Source organism: Callorhinus ursinus, unplaced genomic scaffold (genome assembly GCF_003265705.2).
Source record: "Callorhinus ursinus isolate GAN/ISIS: 27379988/994484 unplaced genomic scaffold, GSC_fseal_2.0 scaffold47, whole genome shotgun sequence".
Lineage (NCBI taxonomy): Eukaryota > Metazoa > Chordata > Mammalia > Carnivora > Otariidae > Callorhinus > Callorhinus ursinus.
In genome coordinates, this window is record NW_027397109.1 from 578,562 (window position 1) to 605,364 (window position 26,803).

Consider the following 26,803-nt stretch of genomic DNA (forward strand, 5'->3'; position numbering starts at 1 on the left):
TGACTCTCTCTTTTATTTTTTCTGTCAGAGAACACCTAAAAACACAGGCCCATTCAGATCCCAGATCCCTTTTATTTCTAGAATAGAAAGAAATGAGGTTCTTCTTGGTTTACTTCCAAATTAGTGATTTTTTCTTCTTAAATTGGTGTTGTTGCTAGATGTTTATGGAAGGTCTCCAGACCTCAAAGGTAAATGCAAAGGGATCTTTATCACAAAGATGTGATAAAGTGTGGCAATGTGAAGTAAGTCTGTAAAGAAGAAACTCAAATCCATGAGTGGATTTAGAGGCTGTCCTAGTTTGTTTGGTTGCTAGGACAAACTATCAAAGTCTAGGTGGCTTAAGTCAGCAACAGTTATTTCTCTGAGTTCTGGAGGCTGGGAAGTCCAAGATCAAGGCTCTAGAAAATTCAGTGTCTGGTGGGAACAACTTCCTGGTTCACAGAATTGCTCTCTTGCTGTGTCCTCACATGGTAGAAGTGGAGAGCAAGCTCTATGAGGTCTTTTTTATAAGGGCACTAATCTCATTCTCGAGGGCTCTACCCTCATGAACTAATTATCTCTCAAAGGACCCATATCCTAATACCATCACATTGGGGATTAAGGTTTCAATATATATATTTGTGGAGGACACAAATATTCAGTCCATCATAGGAGGCAAGATATATATTCTGTGGGCATTATAGTTTAAGGATATAGGGTTTCAAATAATCTAAGAGTATTGCTTCCTTTTCCATGTTTGTAGTAGAATTCTATAGATAGAGATATCTTAATTTTTGTGGTTATTTTACAAAAAAAAAAAGATAACAAGCCCAGGAGAAATTATGTACTTTATGAAAAGATCATGTTCATTGAGCAAGTTAAGCAGAGCCAGATCTACAACAGACTGCTTTTGATTCCCGGGCCAATTTGCTGTATTATTATTATTATTATTATATTTTTTTTACAAAATATATAATTACCTATAGTATTCATTAAGAAAGAAGTGTGAATTAGAACTATTTTTGAATAAAAATATTGTCTAAATAAAGCATATTTTCTTTAAAAAGAACCTCTTTATGAACCAGATGATCTGATTAGCAAAAAGGATGTTTTCTTTTTTCCCCCAAGAGGGTAAATCATAGAACATTTACTCTCATTAAGCAATGTTACTGAAAATAATCAAATCCAACATGTTTTCTTTCCTTTAGGGAGGCCCAACATGTAATTAAGAAACTTGCATGATGACCTATTTAGTCATTTTTATCCTATATTCTATTTTTCCAAGGCTCACATCTACTAAAAAACAAAGACCTGCACATAGTAGATCCTTAATCAGCATGTACTGAGTAAGCAAGTGAAGGAAACCATTAACTGTGACTATTTGGTGAAGGTAGGCAACCACAGCATTCTATCTTCTCTTATCTCTTATTTCCAGCTCTTCTTAAGTTAGACTAGAAACTAATATTTCAGAAGGCTTCCAGTTTACCAATTTTAATTAAAAACTTTTTGGGTGCAATGGTATGAATCTGTGATATCTGCCCTGTGTGATTCAATAACACAATGCAATGATCTCTTCTATGTCAAAGAAGGAAGTTCTCCTGTCACTCCTTTAACAAGCCAGGTTCACCCACTTACCAATTTCAGATTATTCAGGCCAGTGTAGAGAGATTTTTAAATGCCATTTATTGGTTATGCCTATCATCAAGAGCCTGTTTTTATATGTTCTTTTGTAAATCTTGCCATAATCTCGGATTTCTGGTTAATTGTAAAGAAGAGAGTTTTCTTCTTCAACCACCTGTCAAGATTTCTACGGCTATTCAACATGAGTGAATGCTTCTGTTTCCTTCCACTCTCTTTTCACAAAAATGATGAAATTAGCTACCAAGCTGTTGAGCATAGATATTTCATGCCGTATTCTCTTCCTCCTGGGTTGCTGTGAAAGGATTATGGGCAAGGGTGACATTGTTTACAGTTTACATCAACATGTTTCAAATTTCCTTATCTCATGAGAGAACTAATTGTTCTGCAATGATTGAAAATGGACATTTGTTCCTTTTTTTTTTTTTTAGTTTAAATTGATAATTTATTCAGAAGACAGTAGTCAAAATGCCTGAATTCAAAATACAGGCAAATCTGTTGTGGGTCTAAAAACACAAAAATAATATAATGCAAAGAAATTTCAGGAGTCTTTAGTGGTCAAAAAATGTGAAGCAGCTAATTTATCAAGCTAAGTTTCTATCCAAAGTTCAAAGAAAAGACATATCAACAAGGGCCACGTTTCTCTACCTGTGACCCTTTTCTCAATCCATTGCCTTTCTTCATTAAACATTAAATATGTTTTCAAGAAAAAAATTAGAAAATCATATTGGGTGAAATGTTGTGAATCTTCAAATAGAGGAGTTTATAAAGTGCTTTGAAAAGGCTTGGCATTTAGCAACCACTGTATATGCATGTGTTAGATAAAGTCAAGGTTCTTGCAGACCTCTCTTTTAAATTGTGTCTTAAACCTATAGGCCAAACTTGGAAACTAGATTTAATGTGTACACTAGATCATTCCAAATTTATATTTCACAATAATAATTAACTATGTAAATTGTATTCAACTTGAATACATACTTGAAGATCTATCCAAGAAAAATAAGCTATGCAAAAAAAGCCATCCATCACTATCAAACCAATCCAAACAATGTGTCAGACATACCTATGTCATGAAGATACCATATGACATTTTAGGGAGTCCTCTTTTGGGTTACTTGAGGCCTCATCCAAAAATTTGGCAAATCACAGAATGCTAGATACTTCTTTTTTGCAGAAATATAAGGTCTAAAATCTTCTTTGAATAGAAAATTTGCAAACACATTTTACTAATGTAATAGGCTTCTTAAAATCCAACTTAAAAACAAAAACATAGTTCATTAGTATAGAAGAACAATAATAATTTTCCCTCTACCCTTCTGAGTTCTTAGCTGTGACCCCTGTAACAAAAGACAGATTAACAAGAGAAAATAAATAGTTTATTAATAGATATACCTTATGTATACAGTTCACATAACCAGGGAAAACAAGTAACTCTCAGAGGTAGCTTAGAACTCCAGCTTTCGTCGTAGAGTGCAATATCATCTAACTAAAGACAAAAGGAAAAAGGTTTGGAGAGACGAGTAATGGGGAGGTTACCTGGAAAAGCAAGGTAAGCAAGAGTATTTTATGCATATTTAGGTGAGTATGTTCTCCATTGATAAGAACCTAAAGTTGTCTCCAGGAATTAACCTTTGTCTTTCCTGGTTGCCAAAAGGAGAGACACGTTTATAAATTTATATCCTGCTTTGGGGCAAAGAAGGAAAAGACAGGAGCTTTTCTTGTAACTGCTTCATCTCAATTGCCTTCAACTCAAAATAATCCTTATGCCAAATCGGCATATTTTGGAGTGGCATGTTCTGCTTCCTTCATTAAAATAAACTTTTAAAAAAAATCTATTAATTGTCAAATGGTGGCCTGTGTTCTGGTCAGGGCTGTTTCTCTTTTTCTAGAACTGAGAGGCCCAGAGGGGAGAAAGTTTTTCAAGAGGCAGAATGTTGTATTTCTCATCCAGAAATCCCACCCAGGCAGAGCTCACAGATAGGGTAAAAGCCTGTTCAGAGGAGAAAGCTCCTGCATATATCAAAGATATCTAACCTTTAGTGGTAAGCAAGGTCTGGAAAAATAAAACTCTTGAATACTTTCAGAAGACCTTTCCCAGGAACAGAACTTAACAGCAAACTCTGAGTAAGAGGGATAAATATTTTTATTTATGAGAAGATGAGATTTTCAAATCTTCTCATCAAATCAAGCTCTCCTTTGCTCTCTGCCACGGTTCATTTTTGTCTCATCTGCTTTGAAGCATCCTAACCTAATGCTATCTGATGATATTTTTCTGCTATGAAATTTCTTCCTTGAGTTTATCTGACACAATGTTTCTCTTCTGAGGCCATGTTGATGCAAGGTTGACCCATTTAGTACAGAGCAAGCAGAAACAGTATTGGCAGCCAGCAAGAAGGTTGAGAAGGATTAGATACACATTAAATGAGGGATATAGGATGCACAGCAAAAGTTTAAAACCAAAAATCTTGAATCTCCAATTGCAGGGGGTTCTCTATAGCCCCACCTCACACAATGACAGGCCCTGGTGAGTGAGGAACAGGTCCATCATCCAGAGCAGACCTCAGCCTTCTTACTGATAGTGTCTTCATTTAAATAAACTCAGACGTAGTGAATTTTGGCCTGCCGAGTGTTGTCATTGTCTCCTGCTCTTTCTGCTTCTGCCTGTGGTTTCTGGTTCTCTAGTCCTGAGACTTTCCAAAGACCCTTCTTCATAAACTTCCCTACCCCTCCCTTCCTCAAATTTCCTAATCCGATGAGGCCTCCAAGCAAAAAGTGAATGAATATCCACAGGGCTCCAGAGACCCTGCTGCGGTATCTCGTTCTCAGCCACTCAGTGTGAGAATCCTGCAGCTAAGGAGATTTTTAGCATTATTTTTCCAGACTGAAAAGATTGAGCTGATCAGATCACTGTTATCAGTACAGTGAACAGGATTAGGAAATATTTTATATATATCCCCACACATATATACAAACATATGCCTATAGATGTATATACATACACACAATGATCTCTCTATGTATATATCCCTGTTTCTTTCTCTATCCCCCTTTGCAATGGTTGTAAATATCTTCTCTGTAAATGAGAAACTTGTCCACATGATCTTCAATATATTTATTGTTTTGCTTAATCATTGTACGTACTTGTTTAATGGAACCACCCTTACAGATATTCTGGCTATTTCCTCTACTCACTACCAGCATCCCTACCCCTGTCCACCTCTTCCTTGCCCCTGCATACCCGTGTCACCCCTCACCTTTCCTTGTACACATCCACCCTGCTGTTTCCTGCATTTGGGAAAGGCAAGGGGAGGGATGGGGAGATTAGAAGTTCATGGAAGAGAAGATGTGAAGGGAAGATGTAAGGAAAAGGAGGAAGGAAGGGAAAACGGAAAGAAAGGGGTCCAATACTTTTGTAAAATATTGCAAAAATGTATTACTAAAAAGTGAAATAAAAAATACAATGTGTGATTTTTGATTGCTAGGTTCAACATTCCTCTGCCAAATTGCTATAAATACTTCTAAACGTTTTCTCTCAATTTCAGTATTTATCTCATTGCAAATAGTTCAGGGATAAGCTCATGGAAAGTTAGAAACTTCAAAATAATTTGTATGTGTCTAAGTCCAAATTAGACTTTTATCATGGTTACATTACTTTATGCATGTACATTAAATTAACTTATTTTTTTGAGTAGGTGTGTGGGTTACTCAAAAGCAAGTAGCTATTGAGTAATTATAGCAGAGGAAAATCATACAATGTTAGGTATACAGATCAAGTGATGTACCTGATTTTTTTTTTTTACCCACTTACCCATTTACTCACGCTTTGTAAGTTGCTTGCTAATATGATGGAAATCTTATATGAGGTTTCAAAAATTTGCATTTCTTTGCTAATGAGAGGATGTTTTATATTCATGATTACATTACTTTCTCTGTGGAGTGCTCTTTACCACTTTTTTTTTTTTTAAGGATAGATCTTTAAAAGTTGATCGGTAGGGATTCTTTCTATATCATGCATCAAATTTCTCTGCGGTCTTCTTTGCAAATGTTTTCCTAGTTTATTGTTTGTCTTAAAATAGAAGTTAAACATTTTTTATTTGGCCCAAGTCTACTGTGTTTTTTGTTATTGCTTCCTACCTTCCTAAAATGCTTTAAGAAGTCTTTTCTGTATCTAAATTATAAAAGATATTCTCGAAGGGCTTTTGTTATTGGTTTTCTCCCCCAGTTTACACAACTACTCTAGTAGGTGTATTTTTGTGTTTGATGTTACTTAAGAGGTTGTGGGTTATTCCTAATTTTATTTCCAAATGCCAAGCCAATTGTTGAATAATCTATCTTTCCCTCCTGGGATGGAAATTCAACCTTTACGAAATACATAATGTACACAAGCATGGATAAATCTTGGGAATTTCTAATCTTCTAATGATCTATCTGCTGATTCTCTATCTGCAACATGCTACTTTAATTACTGTAGCTTTACAGTAAATTTTGATACCTGACAGAGCAAGTCCTCTCTCATTATTCTTATTCACAATTTTCTTGCCTACCTTCATGTATTTATTATTTCAGTTAAAAGTTATTATCAAGTTGTCAAGGTTTAAAAAAATACATTAGGATTTTGATGTGAGTGGCACCATGTTTATAAGATGATTTGGGGGAAACTGACATCTTTACAATTTTTAGTTATCCCATCCAGGCAGGCAATATTTCGTCAACAATTCAGATCCTATTTTATGTCCTTCAGGAAAATTTTATTTTTTATGAGGCTTGTATATTCCTTATTTAATTATTTCTAGGTATTTCATAACTTTGGTTGCTATTCTAAATACGCTTTTAAAATGACATAACTAGTTGTTTATTGTAAAAAGAAAAGAAAGCTAACTTGTATCATATCTGGCTAGCTATAATATTCTTTTGATAGTAATAGTTTTAGTAATTTTTCAATTAATCCTCTTGGAAATTTTAGGTATGTGAATATAATATCATTAATTTCTAATTACTTTATTGTTTCCTGTCCAGTATATGCCTCATTTTTTTTCTTATTGCCATGTTCAAAAACTTCAAGATAATGTTGAATGGTACAATAAGTCAAATAAAAATGAAATCTCATAAATATGTATGATGCTCCACCAATGCTTTATAACAAAAAAATATTCTGTGGTTTAATGAGATGAATGAGTGGTGGACTAGTTCATCCAAATGCATTCAGGTGGCACTACACACTGCTTGAGTTGGGGTTCTTTCCCTGCACTAAGTTTGTAAGTGTTGAGGGTTAAGTGTCCGAAGTTTAAAGAAGAAATGAAAATGATCAGGATATTTTCTCCCCAAGTCTAAAATTGCATGAGGTGGAGGGTGACATGTATGTTAATAAATCAGCCTAGGTCCTTGTGTCCTTGAGTGATAATCTACTACACACAAACACCTTTTATATCCCTTTTATATTAATTTTTCTATTATAAAGTCTGCACTAATAGTCCTCCTCCTTGTTCCCACAGACTAATTCTGTGCCACTTTCTCAGAGTTAAATCCACTAAAATCTTCCAATAGTAAATTCACTTCTTCCCAATCCCCATCAGTCCTATGTCCATCATTCTATAAGCAAGAAATGTATAGAAAGTATTACAGCCAACACTGACTAGATTTTTTCAAGTCACAGTCTCACTCATATTTCTCAGCATCTCCCTCATAAGTGCCAGGTTCAAGGTTTGATTCCTGGAGAGTGAGGTCCTTGGGTATAGGTAGCTCAAAACCTCATATTCTCCCTGTATCCCTTTATTTCTGTCCCCCTCCATAGGTGCTGTGTGTATAGGAACATTTCTATAACATATCTGCTGAGATGCTCTCCTGCCTTTGTTTTAATCGGTTACCATATTATCACATTGGTAGCACTCATCCATTGTTCTGATTGTAGAGCCCGTTGCTGGTGGCATTACACACTCTGTGGACATCATGGATGTTTGGCTTGGTTCCTCCTGTAAATTAGCACCTTTAGATATTACTTCTCTCTCTTCTTTCTCTTTTATTTCTCTCTTCTCTTCAATGACTGTTTCTTTTCATAGGACAAGCCAGAGTTTCCTTCCCTTTGGTCTTAAGATATTGAGAATACACTATGTCTATACCTTTATTAGCCAGACCTAACAGGACCACCATAATTCTGGTTCTTCTAAATTTACAGCACACACACACATAGGCAGTATACATTATTGAAGAGCCACTCCTGCCATATCAGCATTCTAAGTATAAGAAATTTCATTTGTATATTAGTTAGATTTTTCTGTGTACCACAAAACTTTGTAGCTAAAACAGTAATCACTTTCTTTAGCTCATAATTCTGTGGGTCAGTTGGATGGCTCCTCTGGTCTGGGCCAGGGCTGTGGTGCTCTTGCCGATGGGTGGTTATCAGTTACTGAATTGACTGGAGGATGGGGTACCTCCATCCTCTACCATATGGCCTCCCATCCTCCAACAGGTTAACTTGGAGTCATTCACACAGTGGTCTCTCAGTTCTAAGTACAAGAGCACAAGTCTTGAAGTGCAAGTGCTTTTTAAGCTTGCATCATGTTTTCTAATATCCACTGGCCAAAGAAAGTCACATGGCCAATGCAGAATCAAGGGGTAAGTAAACAGATTCCACCTCTTGATGAGACGATTCACAACATCACGTCTCAATGGTATGGATCATAAGAGGGCAAGCATTTGGAGCCATTTTTGTCACCTATAATTGGCAATTGACTTTTATTTTTTCCCTGAAAAGATAGTCCAAATACAAGAAAGGAGGAAAATTCACAATTTATAAACACAATGTGAAAGGTACTTTGCTAGGCACTAAATTACATGCATGCAAATGATTCTTATAAAGTTGGCATTATTAATGCCACAATGAGAAGACTGAAGTAGCCCTTCAGGAAATACTTAACTGAGCAAGGATTTACACATAGGTCTTCCTGACTTCAAATTCCAGGCCTTTCCTACAATGAATACAATGTTCTCGATATTAGGTAGCGGCAAGATTTTTTTTTTTTTTTTTTAATATGTCCCAGAGGATCCCCATCCTGCTTGTATTTATCTCACTCAAAACTGGGAACTACTCTCTGGTTATTTTCCTTTTTGTAGTTCTGTGAGTAACAGTGAAGATGAAAACTCACAAATTTCCACTGTGAATGGAACTACATTAAGGGTTTATTGTAAATTAGAGTGAGCAGACATATTTTGACCCAAATTATAGATATGTGTTCCCAGGACCGTGAATTACAGGCAATTTGCTCACATTATAGTAATAAAGCTATATGCTTGGTGAGCACATAAATCACTGATAATGATGTGTAAAGCATGGTGTTTACAAATAAAGGGGTATTGTTGCATGACAGATTTTGTTCTTGATATCCTTCTTCTGTTCGTTTGATTTGGCCATCCTCTTTGGGCAACAGGCTTTGAGCAGGGAGGAAAAAAAAAGCAGAATATCACATGCAAATATGATCCCACAGATAGAAGCCAATGTATGTTAATAGAGAGCATGACTTCAAAGTCTAAGTATTGTAACACGAGTGTGCCTTATGTCAATCTTCTGGGGGTATTTAGCACATCTTCATCTTATATACTATCAATATGAAATGGGTTTTTTTATTATTATTGATATGACAGCAAATATTTATCTGACACCTTCCATGTGTCATAAGGGGTCATGACATTTTCACCCTAATCCAGAAAACTTATTTTTTACAATTACAATTTTAGCAAAATCAAAAATAGCCTGTCTTCTCAATTACCTAAGTGAAAAGGATAGATAACAAACTAACACATGATAATACATTAAGAAAAAAAAAAGAAGGTACACAGTGATATAAAATGGGCATTGAACTCCTAAAATAAAATATATATTTATTACACAACTTGGAATTTTTAAGAGGTCCCCTGTCTCTCCCCAAAGGCAGATACTTTTAAGATCTTGACTCAAACATTGGTGGTTGTGAGTCCCCATTTATCTGATCCATGTTGATGACCAGACAGGGAAACTACATGCAGGAGTCCTGAACTAATCATTTCTATAGGAAAGAATGGGAAGGAACATTGAACAGCTTCTGGGAATAATATATCTTCTGATAAACTATGTCACACATAAGTAATTAGTTATTCCAAAGATATACATGAGGATTGTAGATTAATGAGCCCCCCTATAATGGGAGAACTGAGCTACAGTTACCTTCTGAGTCTATATTCTTTGGGGATTAAATGCCAGAGGAAACTGATATGCAATGAAAGAGGACTACTACTACTACTACTACTACTACTACTACTACTACTGGACACTAAGAATCCAACAGTTAAAGAGATTAATAATTCTCCCTTCTAGGAGCAACGTTTTGTTATTTGGTCAGCGAGGAAGACCTTGACATTTTAATGGGATGAGGAAAATCATTTTCCTATTGTGTTTGTCCCTACTGAATGGGAGCAGAGGCTCAGCTTGAATAAGAGGAGCAAGCTAATCTTCAGTCATGGGTACAGCATTTAAATAAGATGTCCTTTATTAACCAAATTAAAATAAGGTTGCATACTACTGAGTATTGTTGACAAAATGAAAGTTTGTCTCAAACAAGATAATCTAGGTGCACATGTTAAAAAAAAGAATTGATATAAATAAAATTGCTTCTGAAATTAAAAGAAAATAAAAGAAGAAAAAGTTATCATTTACTTAAGCAATTTAAGTCAAATATCTGGGAAAAATCTCCCCAGTTTAGAGGTAACTACTGTCGCAGTAAGAGACAGATCACAGACTCAGATAGGATGACATGTGGAGTTTAACACAGGTAGTATTTACTGAGGTATGAGTAGGACTTAAGGAACCTACAAAGGATAACAATTTGTTCTAGAACTAGTAACATTTAGCCATTGCCATCCATAAGTCTAACCGGCGAGAAGAGGGAACAGTTACTTGAGTAAAGACAAAGTAAGCTGCATGGAGAGGACTTTTTGTTCAGGAAGCAGTGGTGTCATGGGGACAGGAACATAAATACTCTGATTTCTCATACTCTTCCTTACCTCCAATCTCTCCTCAGTGCCTCCTATTGTCTGAACCCAGCTGGAAGCCAGAAAGCCAGGGAGTCTCATTGATTTATCACATAGGAGTCAGTATCTCAATCCCAAAAGATTTACAAGCAGTGGAAAGTGGGTCTCGAGTGAGAAATGCAAACTATCCGGCATTCAGCTTTAATTCCGCCATTACAGTCACATGGTGGGCGCTATTGAGTTCAGTCAAGTACTCTCACTTCTCTAGACCCTCTTACACTTCTCGGCTCCAGACAATGAATTCTGAGTACACTTTCCTTTTGCTTTCTTCATGTGTCCCATCACTGCATCATAAAAGACAAACTACCCTTTGTTATCTACCTGGCTGCCCTTTTATCTTCTTGATCCCCAATTTCAGGACATTTTTAACAAAAAGACCTTGACTTTTTGAAAGATGATGTTTGCCATCCTCCATCTTCAGGATCCCTTGGACCATGGCTCTAGAGGTCTATCCCATCACAATCCGGTCTGTCGAGTGTATTGCCCTATTTTGGATATTGCTCTTTGCTCTCTACTTGTTTAGGATGAAGAGCCAGCACATTCCAGAGCCTGGGAAGACTGCCAGGAGACCCATCTTGTAGCTTTGGTAGGCCTGTTGTTAATTGCCTTGTGACTGTTCCAATTTATTCCCACTCTGTTAACTTGATTTTTTTAAATCTTTGAAATGGGCATAATAATACCTACTTTATTTCCCTTGCATAGAAAAAATAAAGTACTTTGTGCAAAGTTCCTTTAGAAACCATAATTAAATGTAAAATATAAACAGACATCTTAGATTATTTTTTACAGCAAGCAGGAATAATTACTGCAAACCAGTTAACCATGGATCATTCATAAAATCATAACATGTTGCTATTGAGTGGGTCAACTTTAACTGTCCTTTTCAGAATAACCATCCCTCCTCATGTAAAATGTCATAGGACCTGACTCCATCTGTTTATTATTTATTTATAGCTAACTGCTCAATCTCCAAGAAACTGGAGATTCTGGAATGAAAAATGACATTCAACTCATGTGTCACTTTTCTCTTTTGCTGACTCCTCCACAAATTATAAACTTCCCAACAATCCCTTGGTGTTCTACACAGCTTTCATGGCAAGTTCCAATAACAGTGATATGCACATGATTCCTACATTTATATATCTTTCTCACATTTTGAACAGTGTAGTTGACATCTCTTTCTGGATACCCTGGCACTTTGAGCTCTCCAGTTCCCAAACTACTCATCCTCTCTCCCTTATTCTCCAACTAGCTTCTTCTGGATTCTTGTTCCAATGGACTATAACATCAGTTGCCAAGATAGGAAATTCCTTCTCCCTCACCCTCCACATCCATTCACTCATTAATTTTTTTTCTTTTTTTAGGATTTTTTAAATTTAGGGTGCCTGAGTGGCTCAGTCAGTTAAGTGTCTGCCTTCAGCTCAGGTCATGATCCCAGGGTCCTGAGATCGAGCCCCGTGTCAGGCTCCCTGCTCAGTGGGGTGCCTGCTGCTCCCTCTCCCTCCCGCTCCTGCTCTTTCTCGCCATGGTCCAAGAGATCCTGAAGGCAGAGAAAGGCAAACATCTTTCATATCTCTATATCTCTGTAACTATTTCTGTGTCTCTCAAATAAATAAATAAAATCTTTTTTTTAAATTTTTTATTGTTATGTTAATCACCATATATTACATCATTAGTTTTTGATGCAGTGTTCCATGATTCATTGTTTGTTTAAATAAATAAAATCTTTAAAGAAAGAGAAAAAAATAGAAAAACAAAGAAAAAAATATCTTTTATTTATTCATTTGAGAAAGAGAGAGAGAGAACACGCATGCAGGAGCAGAGGGGAGGGTCAAAGGGAGAGAAGAAGGAGAAGCAGACTCCCTGCTGAACAGGGTGCCCTACACTGGCCTCAATCCCAGGACCCCGGGATCATGACCTGAGCCGAAGGCAGATGCTTAACTGACTGAGTCACAAGGCACCCCTTTAAATCTTATTTTTAAGGTCAGTTTTGCCTGTGTTTTTTTTTAAAGATTTATTTATTTATTTTGGAGGGAGCAGGGGAGGGAGAGGGAGAAAGTATCTCAAGCAGACTCCAAACAGAGTGCAGAGCCCGGGGTGGGGCTTGATCCTACAACCCTGAGATCACGACCCTAGCCAAAAACAAGAGTCAGAAGTTGAACTGACTGTGCCACCCAGGCGTCCCTAAAGTCAGGGTTTTTTTGAAATACCGTTTATGTACAACAATACACACCCATTTTATTTTTTTAGCTTTTATTTTATTATTTTTTTTATAGTTCTTGGTTCTTTTTTTTTTAAGATTTTATTCATTTACTTGTGAGAGACAATGAGAGAGAGAGAGCAGGAGAGGGGGGAAGGTCAGAGGGAGAAGCAGACTCCTCGCCGAGCAGGGAGCCCGATGTGGGACTTGATCCTAGGACTCCAGGATCATGACCTGAGCAGAAGGCACTAGCCTAACCAACTGAGCCACCCAGGCGCCCAATACGCACCCATTTTAAATGTATGGTTTAGTTTTGATGTACATGTACATCCAGGTAATTATGTCCCTAATTAAGATAATAAAACATTTCCATCATTCCATAAAGTTCTCTTTTAACCCATTATAGTCAATCTACCCCTGCCTTCAGTACAGGCAACTACTGATCTCCTTTCTGTCACTATTGATTAGTTTTTTCATTATATATATATATATATATGTATATGTATATATATATATAATTGTACAGGATGTAATCTTTTATGTGGTTGTGACTTCTTTTGCTCTGAAAAATGTTTTTGAGATTCTTGCATGTTATTGTGTATATCAGTAGTTCATTTCTTTTAAATGCTAGGTGGTATTCCATTCTAAGATTATATAACAACAGTTTATTCCTTGGCTGATACACAATTCGAATGTTTCTAGTATGGATAATATAAATAAAACTGTTGCAAATATTTGCATCCAGATTTTTTTGTAGACATATTTTCATTTTGGGGGGTAAATATCTAGAAGTGAAATTTCTGTGTCCTATGTTAAATATATGTTTACCTTTGTAAGAAATGATCAACATGTGTCCCAGAATAGATGAATCATTTACACTCCCATCAGCAATTAAGAATTTCAGTTGTTCATAACCTCACCAATATACTTGCTTCTATAGCCTTTTTAATTTTCACCATTCTAGTAGATGGATAATAGTACCTCACTGCGATTTTAAATTTGAATTTCCTTGTCACTAATGAAGTTGAGCATTTACCTTTTGTTTATTGATCATTCCTCTTGTTTGTTTGTTTTTTTCTGGTGTCTGTTCAACTGTATGCCCCACATTTTACTGGGTTGTCTTATAATTTAGTTTCAAGAGCAACCAAAACAATTTGGATACAGAATGCAAATATTTTCTCTCAGCCTATGGCTTTACTTTACATTTTCTTAATGGTGTCTTTTGAAGAACAGTTTCCTTTCCTTCCTCTTTGTCTCCTTTTTTTTCCCTTTCTTCCATTCTTTTTAATTACTTGGAATTTAAAAGTATAGAATAATGTTATCATCTAAAAAGATAGTTTGATTCTAATATACATGTATTTTATTTCTTTTTATTACCTTATTGCATTGGTTAGGACTTCCAGTAAAATGCTGATCATAAATGGTAAGAACAGACATCCTTGCTTTGTTCTCAATTTAAAGGAAAATGTTCTCAGTTTTAGCATAAGTTATGATGACAGCTATAGATCTATCATGTACGTTCTTTATCAAGTTGGGGAACTAACCCTAGTATGTAGAAACTATCATGAATGAGCATTGAATTTTGTCAGGCAATTTTTCCTGCACCTACTGAAATAAATATGTTTTTATTTATTTTATTAAAATGGAGAATTAGGGGTGCTTGGGTGGCTCAGTCCATTAAGTGTCCGATTCTTCCTTTTGGCACAGGTCATGATCTGAAGGTTGTAAGATCGAGCCCTGCATCAGGCTTCACGCAGCATGGAGCCTGCTTAAGATTCTTAAGATTCTCTCTCTTCCCGTCCCTCTGTCCCTCGCTTTCCTGCTCTGCTCACACTCTCTCTAAAATAAAAAAATAAAATGGAGAATTACATTGATTTATTCCAGAAGACAAACGAAACTTGTGGCCCTGGAATAAAATGTAATTGATATTGATGGTACTTTTTATATATTGCTGGATTGGATTTGCAAGTCTTTTCTTAAAGATTTTAAATCCATATTGATGAGGGATGTTGATCTCTAATTGTTTTGTCTGGTAATGTCATTGTCTGGTTGTAAAATCAGGATAGTTCTGGCGCATACAAGGAGTTAATCACTTTGATTTTACTTTTTCCTCTTCGAAGTGGAAATTAAGGAATCAAAACTATGAACATTTTTAAGGCTTTTGATATATATTACCAAATTGCCCTCCAGAAAAACATACCAATTACCTTCCCACAGCAATATATAACATCTCTCTTCCTATATCTTCCATAACACCAGGAAATATCATTAATTTTTTTAAATGAAAGATGAAAATCATCTCTTATTAATTTGAATTTCTTTGATCACTAGTAAAGGAGATTTTATATATTTATTGTGGTCATTTGCATTCTTTTGAGAATTGAGTGTACACAATCTTTATACTTTTTCTCATGGGTATTCCTCCTTTTCTTTCTGATTTAAAAGAGCTCTTTATAGATTAAGCATATTAATAATATGTAGCAAATATTTTCCCTGCTTGTTATTTTCTCAACCACAACCACTAAGAACACAGATAGAAGTAATCTAAAAATAGCTAATATGGTGGTAAATGGTCTCTACATATAGGGACCCTTTCAAAATCAGAATCTTAGCTTCAACATTTGCATCCTTGGATGCATAGCTTAATTTTTCCCTGTGAAAATAAAAGTAATGGGTATGCATTTGGAGAAGAGATATGAAGTCCCCCTTATAGGACTTGGCCTCAGATAATTTAAGGAGATAGGGTTTATCTTTGACAGCCCCACCGCATCCCACCCTTACTCTTCCTAGTCCCTTTTTATCAGTGTCTTCTTGTCAGTATCACCATCCACCCCAGCCAAGACCCTCCACACCTGTCTTTTATGGCATACATCTTGCAAATCACCACTCACCTACTCTGTCACCTCTGTGACTACTGTATGGACCAAGGACCATGCACAATAAATGACTCCAGGTGAACATGTTAAACAAGTTTCCTTCCAGGTAGCATCCATAGTTTCACAGCAAAATGCCTCAGGAACAGTATGGTATCCCTAAAAGGGAGCTGGACTTAGCACAAGAAGGTTGGAGTTTCACAATAATGGCTCCTCATTTACTCTTGAGATCTTAGATAAATAATTTAGAAACTCTAGGTCTCAGTTTCCTTAATGTAAAGTGAGGAACGTTAACACCTGTCTTGCCTACTTTATAAGTTTGTTGGGAACATAAAATAATATCATATGAATACAGTTTATCAAAAAAAATGCAATGGGATTGTAATCACATCTCTCAATCCATCAACATCCTCCTTAACACTCTAAGAACTGGAAAATACATACAAAGCCAAAACAAGGCAAAAGGATTTAGAGTCACGCAGGTTTCCACTACTAATTTTTGATAGCCTTAAAATCTGAGTTGAATAAGTCAGTTATTACTTTCTGAGGAATATTATTTCACCATAGCAAATTCTGACTTCTTGTTGACTAAATCTATATGCACAGTTTCCACCTGTACATTTCAATGGGAGTTTCTCACCCAGCCCAGTTTTCTGGCACAGTGGGAAGCTATCTTGTTAGACTTCTTTTGCTTTCCCAGATAATATTTCATGAGCACAGGGCAAGACAGGAAACCTCTGACATTAATTCAAGAGGACTGTTAACTACTTGGAAGTACCGCTGTCCAAATAACTACATGGGTTAGTTGGCTAGAGGTCACTTTCTGGTTATTTAAAGAAAGGCAGTGGTCCAGAAGCAAAACTCAAATCTTCCCATGTTACTTACCAAGTTGATATTTGAAATCTGTTCCTTCCCTGTCTTGCCTAGTTGACTCACGCTCAGAGCTGCAGCATCACTATGACTGGTTTCTAAAATACTCTCACCATTCAGGTGTTAGTCCTTAACTGCCCAACACAAATCAGTATGGGAGCTTTACTCTCAAGTGTTCCTTAGGGCACCTGGCTGGCTTACATCAAGAGCATGTGACTCCTGATCTTAGGGTCATGAGTTCAAGACCCGCATTGGGCAGAGAGCTTACTTAAACAAATAAATAAATAGTGACATCACTATTTATCACCTCATTGATAACTCTTGATCTTAGGGTCATAAGTTCAAGCCCCATGTTGGGCAGAGAGCTTAAATTAATAAATAAATGGTGACATCACTATTTATTACCTCATTTATGGTCTTAGCTCACATTTCATCCCTGGTGAAGTCCTTTTCTTTTGCTCTTTTCCTACAATAAAGTCCTTACCCCTGGCTACAATGTCTTAAACAGCCTCAGTCAGTTTTCAAATATCGCCAATTGCAGTTTTCTTTTGATTTCCCTGAATGTTAATGACATTGAGCACATTTTTTCCTATATTCGCTGGTCATGTGGATTTTCTAGTTTGGAATGTGCCATTGAAGGCTTTTTCTAGGGTTGACTGTCATTTTCTTATTGATTTGTAAAGTTTTAAAAATATATATTCTAGATAATAGATTCTCTGGCTCTATGCATTGACAACAACTTCTGCCTGCTTGTGGCTTGTTTTCTCGCTGTTTATGGCATCTTTTGATAGACAAAGTTTTCAATTATAATTTCGTTGAATTCAGTAAAATTTCCCTTTATGATTACTGCTTTCTGTATTTTTTGTTTTAATTAAGGACTGATGAGTTTTGAAAGTTTGTACAGTTAAGAAGCTTGGTTCCATGACCCATATGAAAGAAGCAGGGAAAATACTTTCTCTGTGTTTTCATCCTTTGTCTTTGTAGCTGTGAACTTCCCTCTTGCTCACCATAGCAACACTCATGTGGTCCAAAGCCTGAGGATCCATGGCACAGTCATCGTCCTCCTCAGCTCATGCATCTTGAGGTATTTTGCCCCTCTGCTTCTTCTGTCTTAGAGCTTGCTCATAGTAGTTGGCTGGTCATCCTCCATTCCTTAAGGATCTTCACTTGGAGCCTTTGGACTGGCAGATAGTTTTCATCTTCTCGTTCCTTTTTTACATCCTGCTTCCTCAACACCAAGGACTTGTCTCTCTTGTTGAGGTTGACATTGTTGATCCATAATACATCCTTCTCTCTTGGCTTCTAGTAGGCCAGATTTTTTCTCCTAGCTTCCTATTCATTTTTTTTTTCTTTTTCTCTGTATCTAACAATTTTAAAATCAGTGGTATGTTACCTTTTGGGGATTCCTGAACTTTAGAAATCTGATGCTCATCCCAAGAAAAATACATATATGAAAATAAGTGTGCTTTATAGAGGGTGCACTTCCATTATTTCACTTGGTCCTCACAGTTGTGAGTCTTGTTAAACACTGACATCCTATTCATTCTATAGATGGAATCAAGGCTCAGGGATTTTAAATGACACAGAGATGAAAACTGGGTTGGCAAGTTGTATGGTATGAGGTTGACCATGAGGTATCACTAATCGAATCTTGTGGTTCCGCTGTTAATCACAGAAGTGCCGATGTGGCAAAATGGCAGATGATAGATCACAGTGATGATGAGCCTCACCAACAAACTGTGTTTAATTGCACTCAAGAGACAACTGGATGTGATTCCTGGAGCAATAGCATCAACTTACACACCATATTTCAGCATCGATTTTCCCATCATAGTACGTGTGGCTGTTAATGACATTGTTTTCTGCCACTAATGACATTGTTTTCTGTCTATTTGCATATATAATCTTAAGCTTCTTTTGCTTATAAAACCAACCTAGCTCATTCCTGTTCAAATATTCTTATGTTAATCAAAGAAGCATGTTTTTATGGGGAAGGATTTGAATCAGATGTAGTATTATCTTTCACTCAGACCCTCATTCATTTGCTGTTGGAGCAACTTGTTTACCTGGATTATTTATATATGATATACTCATTAGTTAACTCATACAAAAAAGGTGTAAAAAATCTCTTTTGAGATTCAATGTATGTAAAAAAAGTGAAAGAACGTTTAAAGAAAAAACAAAATATAATACATTTCCCTGAGATCATAAAATCTTGAGAACTAGTCAATGGAATTTCCCTGGGAAATCAGGGTTAAGGCTCATAAACTCGCTTCTAATCTATTTACTTTTACTTTCATTTGAGATTTTATATTGTGTTATAGATATGCTTCGCTTTGAGGATGCTGATGAAGCAGTAAGACAAGCCCTGGGAAGTTTCTGGCAGTGGTGCAGGGTTTAGATTATAAAAGTGAGGAAGGCTGGATGCTTTCTGTTGAAATAGACTGTTAAGAACTTTGTCAAAGAATGAACTCTTACTGTAACCCACACCTCATTTGTCACCCTGATGGGCTGAGGAAAAGTGACATTTACAAACTGAGAATGAAAGCACATCCATTTCACCGGTCTGACACCCTGATATAATAACTATTTACCTTGAGAAAGAGGCACGGAGATTTCCGATTCTTGTGAATCTTCTCACTTTGGCACTTATTTTCTCACTCTGTCAAACAGCCCCAGATTAATGGAACAATTTGTTCAACAAATCATATTAGTAGAATGCGCAGAGGGTAAAGAGAAAGAGGCGGGGGAGCAGAAAATTTTTACTCATTCATAGCAGTGGTATCTCTGCAAATACAAATGTAGTTATGCCTGACATTTACAGAGGGACAATGTGAAAGGGAAAGAATGTAATGACTCTGGGCAGTGGCGAGATCATTTTGTAAGAACAGTAGTGCTCAAAGGGGAATAAGATAAAGTTACACATAACATCTAGATTGAGTTTTCTTCTAGAACATATTTGTCAAACACAGCAGGATCTGCCTCTGTCAAAAAGAAAAGAAAGAAAAGGAGAGATTTCCATTAAAATTAAGTACCTTATGCTTTCTATGCTACACAGATATGTTCCTTCCCAGCCCATATTTGGGAAGTCTCAAAAAGTTCCAGGAGCATCATATTACAAAAGAGATGATTCAGTACCTCAGAAAAGACCGTAAGTACAGGGTTTCACAAAGGGACGTGGAATTAGGATGGAGTTTGTTAATTCTGGTAGGCAGAAATTCACATTTCAAAGGCAAAACATAAAGATAGAATAATCAGTCAGGATTCCACAATTCATATGTTTCATGCCTTTGTGCCAGAAGTTCGAATGAATATTTAGAATCGAGAGCCAATGAATATTGGCTACAACAAATATGTTTATTGAAATATATGTTGCTTATTGCTGTTCTTTGCACACACACACAAATTTATATAATGCCACATTTTTCCACTAACTTTTAAAGGACGTTCAAAGTTCATTGAAAAATGATGTTCATTTATTTGCATTAAGGTTGTCACACTGCTATTATACCTTGTATCTGCAACAGAAATTGACACTCACTTGTCCCCCGTTTCGTACACTGTGGCCTTGGGTGTCAAGGGAAAATATAGCTCTGCATTTTTGTTCCTTTGATTTCGCTTTTCTTTCCCCCCTTCCCTCTTCTCTCTCTCTCTCTTTCTCTTTTAAGTTTCTAGACATATTTTTGAGTCACAGGAAAGATCCCAAACACCTCCTGACACAAAATTAGTTCCTGGGAACCCCTAACTTGGGAAGAATATTTTCTCTTTCCTGAGTTGGAAGTTTCAACTGGCTAATGCCCTCCCCTTTTTTAATCCCAAGCTTATTCTAGAAACAGTTCAGTGTAAAAGTGACACGTTCAAATCATTAAGGAATGACGCTAGCTCAACAAAAGACTCATTTCCAGTCATGTTTCAGTAATAAATAACAATAGGTAGCCTCTCAGCATATCATTGACATGACAGTCTCCAGGGAAAACAAGAACCCTAGTTATTCATTTTATAGGAAAATATTTTGTTTCAGCAAGTTCAGGAACTCTTTTACTGCTTATTTGCCCCACTTTTAATATAGTAAGTATTTTATCAAGGAGGATCAAGATATTGCATATTACTTATCAGGAATGTTAGGGCCTCAATACGAAAAGACTCGCTACACCAGATATAGAGTGACTGTTTGTATTTGTATGTATGGGTGCATGCCCATATTTGTTTTATAGAAAACATATGTTCATGTTAGAAAATTTGAAATGTAAAAAATAAAAATTATAAGTCCCTTCTAAGTGCATAAGTGTGTGTGTGTGTGTGTGTGTGTGTGTGTGTGTGTGTATAGGTCTATCTATCTATCCATCTATCTGTCTTTCCATAAATATAAGGGTCAGAGATGATTGTCTCGAGTCACCTCAAATAAGTGGAGATACGTTTTAGGGATACACGTGGCCTAGAACTTGGGACAGTAAGCCCTCACAGGCCACAGACGTGAAGGCGACTTACTGCAGTAGAGGTGCGCTACTCACTCGAGAAACAGTCCCATGCAGGAATTCCAGTCAGTGAGCAGCTCCCAACAGGATTTAGGGATCCAGGCTCCTTCTGTCTAGTGGCTCTTCGGTTCCTTAGAGCTTTGAGCTCTTCTGCATCTACCAGTGTAAAAGGAAGAGAGATGAATCAACTCTTTTATCCTAAAGTTCACAACCCAGGGGCTACCACATATAATTTCTATGGATACACAGAGGACTGGGAAATGTCCCTGGCTGGGCAGCTGCCTTCCAGGGACAACTGCCCCTTCTGGAAAAGGAGGTGCACAGCCAGTAACCTCTGCCACATAACACTCTGGCTTATTTGTTTGCTCGGCTCTCTGTTCTCTACTAATATATCCACTTACTTATTGTTGATGCTAACTCATAATTTGGATTCAGCCTGACGTATTAGTTTCCTGACACCTCTCGGTGCCTCTCTACATTTCTGTAGAACTTTAGATTTTACTCTCAACTGCTTGACACTTCTGTTTTCCGATTTGAATTTCAGAAAGAGAATCTTGTTGATATCATCCATGAGAGGCTACTTGAGGGGTCTGTCAATTGGTGCTTTTATGTTTGCCGTACACCTTTAATCTAACCAGCTGTGCCGTTAGTTTATGGTGCAGGGTAGGGGTTTGGGAGTTGGGTGACCATTTAGTGGCTGCATTTGATGAAGTTTTGCTTAGAAGTAATTCTGACCACCCTTGATTTTACTTGTCTACTACATGTTGTATTATAGCTTCCTCTCCCCTAACCACCGCTTATCAAATATCAGACACAGTGTACTGAAGACTTTATGTGGCTTCCCACAAACTGCAAACATTCCACATTCCATGTCACCTTAAGGAACCACTAAACCACATGGATATTTCTATTTGGTTCCTGAAGCTCCTGATTCCTTATACCCCAGTGGTGGTCCTGGTTACAGATGACAAATAAACATCCCTTTCTCCATGTAGAAACAGATTTGCTATTTTACTTTTTTTAAAAAATATTTTATTTATTTATTTGAGAGAGAGAGAGGGAGAGAGAGAGAGAGAGAGGATGAGTGGTGGGGAGGGCAGAGGGCAGAGGGAGAGGGAGAAGCAGACTCCCTGCTGAGCAGGGATCCCGATGGGGACTAGATCCTCGGACCCTGAGATCATGACCTGAGCCGAAGGTAGATACTTAACCAACTGAGCCACCCAAGCACCTGCTATTTTAATTCTCAAAATATAGTTCCCTTCTTCAGTCTTCAGCCACTTCAGGAAATAGAGTATGGTCAATTTGGAAGGAACACTTTTGATTAATTGGTGGTTTCTTTGAAAAGAAGGAATACAGCATTTGGCTTGTCCATGAAATATGTTGTTGCAAATCAGAAATTATGATCATAATTAGAGAGATGTTGAGTTTGATTATTTGGATACACCTTATTGATAGGTATATTTTACAGAGTGTTCTTTCTGCTGGGCACTGTCCCAACCCACATTTTGTACTCCTGGTCTCACTTCTGACAACTATCCCAGGTAGACATTTTAATCTCTGTTCAGATGAAGAAGTGGTGGTTCAGAGAGATTATTTTACTTGTTGAAGGTCCACTGCTAAACACAAGATATGAATGTTAAATTAAGCTCTGCCTCTGGGGCACCTGGGTGGTCAGTCTGTTGAGCATCTGATTCTTGATTTCGATTCAGGTCATGATGTCAGGGTCCTGAGATTGAGCCCCTGTGACCCCGCTTCAGGCTCTGCACTCAGTGGGGAGTCTGCTTCAGATTTTTCTCTCTCCCTCTCCCTCTGCCCCTCCCCACTGCCCCCTCTAAATAAATAAATAGGTAAAATTTAAAAAATAAAAAGAAAGGAAAGGGATTAAAAAGAAGTATTTCTGCCTCCAATTCTTATTTCCACCCTATGTTGATAGCTCCTCAATTTGAGGATCTTGTACTATATTGTTATTTCCTGTATCTGTACCCAAAATAACTAGCAGAATGCAACAGAGTATGGAGTCAACCAACATTTCGGGAACATCAGACCCAGTAGCAGCACTGTCACAAAGACTACTTCATTTATCTCTTCAACAGCCCCAGGGGTAAATATTTGGCCCATTTTATGGAATAGAAAACTGAAGTTCAAAGTTTTAAGTAACTTGCTTGGGCCGCACACTTTAAGTGGTAGCATCCAGGATTTGAATACAGATATTTTGTCCCCAATTCTGGGACTCTTTCTACCTCTGCTCAACTTCTTCACTGATTAATAAAAACAATTCAGCAAGATAATAATTCCTTCACATTTGCCTCCCGTTCTAATAAGCTCTCAGGTAGTGCTCCATATATATATATATACAGTGAACAAATTAATGAATTTAGCTTCTGCATCTAATGGTGAACTAAAGCTGTCACTATTTTATTTATTTATTTATTTATTTATTTATTTATTTATTTATTTATTGACTGCTTTTCCTTCATGTGTTCCTTTTGACCTGTGCTACTCTTAATTGGGAGGCTTGATTAAAAGTAGTTTTCAGAAATAGCTAAAATCATGATCCTCATACAGATACAAATATGAAAACATACAAAAGAATGTATTATTCTCCTATGATATGAAGGAATCAGGCAGATTTTATAACCAATTCAAAGGGAAAGTCAAAAGACCACAAAGGTATATGGCACATATACAACATACACGGATCCATAAAAGGATGTTGAATTGGATTTGCAAAAGGAAACTAACCTGGTTTTTCCACAAATGAGGTGGTAGTGAGGAAGGAGTGGAAGACCAGCTGAGGTGTGTATATGGCCCTGTCCCTGTGCTTTAATAACACCACCTTTTTTTTGCACCAAAGACGTCTCAAGAATTCTTTCTTGGCAATTGGCTCTGGACCTCATCCCACCAAACTTCACCTATATTCTTTTTCTAAAAAATTTTTTTTTGTTATGTTAATCACCATACATTACATCATTAGTTTTTGATGTAGTGTTCCATGATTCATTGTTTGTGCATAACACCCAGTGCTCCTCGCAGAACATGCCCTCTTTAATACCCAACACCGGGCTAACCCATCCCCCCACCCCCCTCCCCTCTAGAACCCTCGGTTTGTTTTTCAGTGTCCATCGTCTCTCATGGTTCGTCTCTCCCTCCGATTTCGCCCCCCTTCATTCTTCCCCTCCTGCTATCTTCTTCTTTTTTTCTTAACATATATTGCATTATTTATTTCAGAGGTACAGATCTGTGATTCAACAGTCTTGCACAATTCACAGCGCTCACCATAGCACATATATATTCTAAAACCACATCACTAGTGTTCAATGAAATCTTACCAGATAGGACAGAATTTACATTACTATCAGTAACCTACGATTCATAAAGAGTTGCCAGATAATTCAAAGAGGACGAACAGGGCTGGAAGGGTGGGCTATACATGATGCATATTTTTCTTTATTGAAGCGCATTTTGTTTTCCATCTGGCTCTTGGTGTGGTATTGAGTAGCTCATTTAGAGCATTATATGTAGTCAAAGATAAGCAGGTAGTTTGAAAGAAACACAATGCGACATTTTCATACATAATAGTTTCCGAATGAATGGCATGTTCTTTTCTATGGTATTCCCTGATTCTGTGTGGTGGTCTCTGTAATTAATATCCCCGTAGGTTTGGCAAAAGGCAAACGCAGAGAAGCTTACCAAAGCAGAGAAAATGGGCTTGAAATGCTTTCTTCCTGGAGAGGACAAGGGTTCAGACCATCTTGGCTTTGCCTGAGAAAGATAGTAGAGTAGGAGGGCTCCGGCCCGCCTTCTGGAGAGGGTCTCACATTTACACTTTTGAAATCCCAGTGGTCTCCAAATGAGGTTGAACAGTCACAACTATACACCGAATGTACTGAAGAAAGAAAAATTTCATCATACAACTTTCAACGGTGCGGTATCATTTCCAACCACAATCGCTTAGTTTTTTAAAAAAAATGTTATTTTTTGAACTCCTGTAATTATTTTGTAAATAGCAACCTTTTATCCATGTGTGCCCCCTTGTGTGTGTATATAAAACACGCGAATTTGTAGAAATTAACACTTTTGCTTTCAGCGTTGCATTTTTCTTTTTTCTTTCTGTTTCTCTTTTCTTATTGACCAGGAGGTTTATCAGTGCAAGTAGCCTGGGCTCTCCCAGAAATGAGAACTGATAGGTCCTACGTTGGCCCCAGACCAAGGGCATTTTCCCTGGCAAACCGCTGGACATGCGATCAGTCTCATAGGGTTCCCTTAAAAGTCCACTGGAGTGCACTGGCCGGCGACACTCGGGGTGCGGCCCCTCCACCCTCGCGGTTTGGCAGCGTAGGGGGGTGGTCACCCGGGGCAGAGTTCCCCCGCAGGGTGCGGCGCGCAGGTGCCGGCGGCGCTGCGCATCCCGCCAGGCCCGGGGAACTTTCACTGGGCGTCCGCGGCGCGCAGACAATGGGCCGGGGCAGGGCCTTATCGCGCCGCGCAGGCCTTCCCCGAGCGCGGCGGGCGGCGGCGGCACTTCCGCGGGCCCCGGGCCGCCAGCCCCCGGCTGCCCGCCGGCCCCCGGCCGGCCCCCGCCGCCGCCGCCCGCCGCCCTCCGCTTCCTCCCGCGCTTCCTCCCCGCGACCCCCCGACCCCCGGGCGAGGCGCGGCCGGCGGAAAAGCTTGGTGGGGTGGCCGCGGCAGCGACACGCGCGGCCGGGCCCGGGAAAACAAAGGGGGGATGTGTGCGGCCGAAAGTCCGGAAACGGGGCGCCGGTGGGGGCCGGGGGCCCGGGGGCCGGGCGCAGTTCTCCCTCTCGGAGCCTATTGTTTGCCGGGCGCACATCCACACGCGCTTGACAAGAAATTAACACATCCTGCCGCCGCTTATCAACCCATCGACAGCCAAACAAACAGCACGGGGCTTTTGCGCCCGGGAGGGTTTCTAATGTGATGGCCAGGCCCAGGAATTCTATCCCAAGCCCATCCTACAATTACCCCCTTTGTTTCAACACTGCCTTTGATATCTTTTATGATTCTCACGCTACGACTGAGCTTTTAAAAAATGTATTATTATTATTATTTTGGGAGGGAGTATTCTTTAAATTTCCTAAGAGGGAAAATTCTGATTATCCTCGGAGTAATTTGATGATGATGACGATGATGATTTTGATACCAACATTCATTTGGTTTTAAAATGTGCCAGGCACTATTCTAAGCACTTCGTACGTATTAATTCTTTACTCTATAACAACCCTGTGAGTTCGTCATATTCTAGATGAGGAGAGGAAGACACAGAGGAAACCCAAGAGCACACAGAACTAATAGATGGGGTAGCTGGGGTAGCAACTGAGTCGGCTAGTTCCAGAATCCATACTCCTAACTTCTGGAATGATGTCTTGCAACTCTTTTTTCACTTAGGCCTTGCCATGGTTTTGATTTTAATTTTATTTTGATTCCTAAAATAAAGGACATTTCTCAAGACCATGCTCTTTTCCAACTGGAAGCTGGTTATCTAGGAAATCTGGTAACAGCAAAAATTCACAAATCAGAGGAGCAAGGAACTTCATTAAGTATGTTTTTCCTTATTAATGATTGCCTACACTTTTTAGGACTTAGGCTTTCCCTGGGGTTTTAATGAAGGGTTGTCAAATTGAAATGGAATTTGTCCCTTCTGTGAAAAGCACGTGTCATTTCTATGGTAAGTGTTCAACTGGAAATCA